Genomic DNA, 3,077 nt, shown 5'->3' with positions numbered 1-3,077 from the left:
TTACTTGGAAAAATGACAAAGTCTCCCTTCACTGGTTCTTGTGAGAGGGGTGAAGGTTTGTTGGATCTTGTACACACGGATGTGTGTGGACCCTTCAAACATGCCACAAGGGATGCTAATCGTTATTATTTGACTTTTACTGATGATTACAGTAGATATGGATATGTATACTTAATCAAGCATAAGTCAGAGACTTTTGAAAGGTTTAAAGAGTTTAAACAGGAAGTCGAGAATCAATTGGGCAGGAACATTAAGATGCTTCGATCCGATCGAGGTGGTGAGTATCTTAGTTCAGAGTTCCTCGACTATCTTAGGGAATGTAAGATTGTCTAACAATTGACACCTCCCAGAACACCACAGTTGAATGGTGTGGCTGAGAGGCGTAATCGAACCTTGTTGGACATGGTTCGTTCCATGATGAGTCGAGCTTTGCTACCAATCTCATTTTGGGGGTATGCCTTAGAGACTGCCGCCCATATCCTTAATCTAGTCCCTACAAAGAAAGTTGCCAAAACTCCTCATGAGATGTGGACTGGTAAAGTACCCAAACTAGACCGCATCAAGATTTGGGGTTGCGAGGCTTTCGTGAGACGCGAGACTCATGATAAGCTCGAACCTCGAAGTGAGAGGTGTATTTTCATCGGCTACCCACAGAAATCCTTTGGTTACCTCTTCTACAGACCTAGTGAGAATGTGGTCTTTGTAGCTAGGAGGGCTTTCTTTCGAGAAAGAGATTTCATAAGCCAAGGAAACAGTGGGAGGCAAGTTGACCTTGAATAAATTCAAGAGTCAAGTGGTGAAGGAACTTCAAACCCTAGCACTCAACTTGAGGAGGAAACTCCTGTTGAGCCAATTGACGAGTCTGTACCTCTGAGGCGTTCCACAAGAGTTAGGAATGCACCTGAGCATTACTATGGATTCCATATTACTGCGGAAGGTGATACACTTATTAGTGATGAGACACTAGTAGGGCTGGATGAACCTAACAGTTACGCGGAAGCCATGGCAGGCCCTGAGTCAGCCAAGTGGAAAGAGGCAATGGACAGCGAGATACAGTCCATGTATGACAATCAAGTTTGGAACTTGGTTGAGAATGTACCAGGTCGTAAGACTGTAGGGTGCAAATGGATCTTCAAGAAGAAGACCAGCATGGATGGTAATGTACACACTTATAAGGCACGACTGGTTGCAAAGGGCTTCTCTCAAACTCCGGGAGTTGATTATGATGAGACCTTTTCTCCAGTAGCCAAGATTAAGTCTATTAGGGTTATGTTAGCCATAGCTGCATTTCATGACTATGAAATATGCCAAATGGATGTCAAAACCGCTTTCCGTAATGGAAAGTTGGCTGAGGATGTTTTCATGAGTCAGCCGGAGGGTTTTGTCAATACAGAGTACCCTAATAGAGTGTGTAAGCTTGAGAAATCCATTTATGGATTAAAGCAAGCACCTCGAAGATGGAATGTAACATCTGGAATTCCAGGTATTATATTTTATCATTTACTTTTGAGAAAAGAAAGGGACTCGACGAGTCGAGTCGTAGACTCGTCGAGTAGGACCGCGAATGCTGACTAGATTTAATGAATGGACTCGGCGAGTCCGTGCTGTAAAATGAAACCCTAAATCTCAGGGCCTGAGCCCTATTTAAAGGCCTTTATGGCCTCCATTTGCGGCTACCTGTCCAGAGAGAGTACCCCTTGAGAGCTTGAGCGAGTTGAGAGGGAGATAAAGCCATATTGATCGATTTTGGTGTAACTTACCAAAGGAGAAGTTGTTTCCAGCAAGAGGAGGTCAAGGGAGTTGTGGATCCAGAGTTTTCAAGTTCAGATCTACGCTGTTGAGGTATCTAATCGAACTCCTTTTCTGTTTTGGGTTAAGATCTATGATCTAGGGCTTCCTTTGCACCATTTTGAGTTAGATTGTGAAGCATAGGGGGTCCCTTTGAGTATAGATGATAGATCTGGACCTTGAGAGGTCCAAAAGGTCCCAAGCTTCCAGCTTTGTGAGGTTTCATGTGAGCCTTGAGAGTAAAATCACATTTAAAAGGTTATTCCTCCATTTTTGGTCTTATAAGCATTGCATGAACGTAAAGTTTGAACCTTTACGTGACTTTCGAGTGTTAGAAGTATGGATCTACTGGTTGGTGAAGCAGATCTGACCTCAAGAGATCTTTTGAGAGTTTTCATGGGAGGAACTCGCCGAGCCCATAAGGGACTCGACGAGTCGAGTCAGGTTGCCCCGCGACTCGCGACCTGTGGCGACCCGTGGAGTATAGGGTTGACTCAGCGAGTCAAGTGAGGACAGGGGCGAGGAGGACAGGCATGTACTCGCCGAGTCACTCTAGTGCAATCGGCGAGTCCGGTCAATGTTGACCGTTGACTTTTGTTGACTTTTAGGGTTAGTCAGTGTTGGGACTTATGAGCCATTAGAGGGGCAGAATGGTCTTTTACCCTTCTTAGAGAACTTATAGAGAGGGGGTGGCCTAGCCTTTATAAGTTGTATTAATTAGAGTAATTATTTATGTGATTAGGCGAAGGCTAGTGCAGTATTTCAGAGTTCGAGGTTTACCGAGTTACCCGAGGTGAGTCTTCTCACTATACATTACCTAGAGTGGTATTTATGTGTAGACCGGAGGGTCTTGTATGCTATGTGTATATATGAGATTATGTGCATTGTGTTATATGTATGCTATGTGTTGAACAGACCGGGCCGAAGGGCCCAACGATATAGACCGGACCGAAGGGTCCAATGACACAGACTGGACCGAAGGGTCCGACGAGCTATGACCGGACCAGAGGGTCCAACGAGCTACGTGACTGGAGGGTCCCGCTGAGACACATCGACCGGAGGGTCGTATTATAGCCTTGAGTGGCGTATGTGTTGTATATGGTATTTTGGAAAACTCACTAAGCATTTATGCTTACAGCTGTTGTGTTATGTGTTTCAGGTACTAGCGAGGATCGCGGGAAGGCGCCGGCATGATCCGTACACACTGAGAGGATTTATGTATTCGAGGATCTTGGGATTTGTTTATTGTGAAACATGTGATACTTTGGGTTACTATGATATTTTATGAA

At 44.8% G+C, this 3,077-nt stretch overlaps 1 long non-coding RNA gene across 1 annotated transcript; it reads left to right on the top strand.

Annotated features, from left to right (window-relative positions):
- The first annotated feature begins 1,801 nt into the window (after window positions 1–1,801).
- LOC145114626 (uncharacterized) lies at window positions 1,802–3,077 on the top strand. Its single transcript, XR_013711124.1, has 3 exons — window positions 1,802–1,842; window positions 2,531–2,581; window positions 2,948–3,077. It is a non-coding gene; the product is annotated as an uncharacterized LOC145114626 (long non-coding RNA).

The sequence above is a fragment of the Lactuca virosa genome, chromosome 5 (genome assembly GCF_052849685.1).
Source record: "Lactuca virosa cultivar CGN04683 chromosome 5, Lactuca_virosa_CGN04683_v6, whole genome shotgun sequence".
NCBI classification, from domain to species: Eukaryota; Viridiplantae; Streptophyta; class Magnoliopsida; order Asterales; family Asteraceae; genus Lactuca; species Lactuca virosa.
The sequence above is the reverse complement of the archived record's forward strand: the minus strand, read 5'-3'. Positions and strand labels throughout refer to the sequence as shown.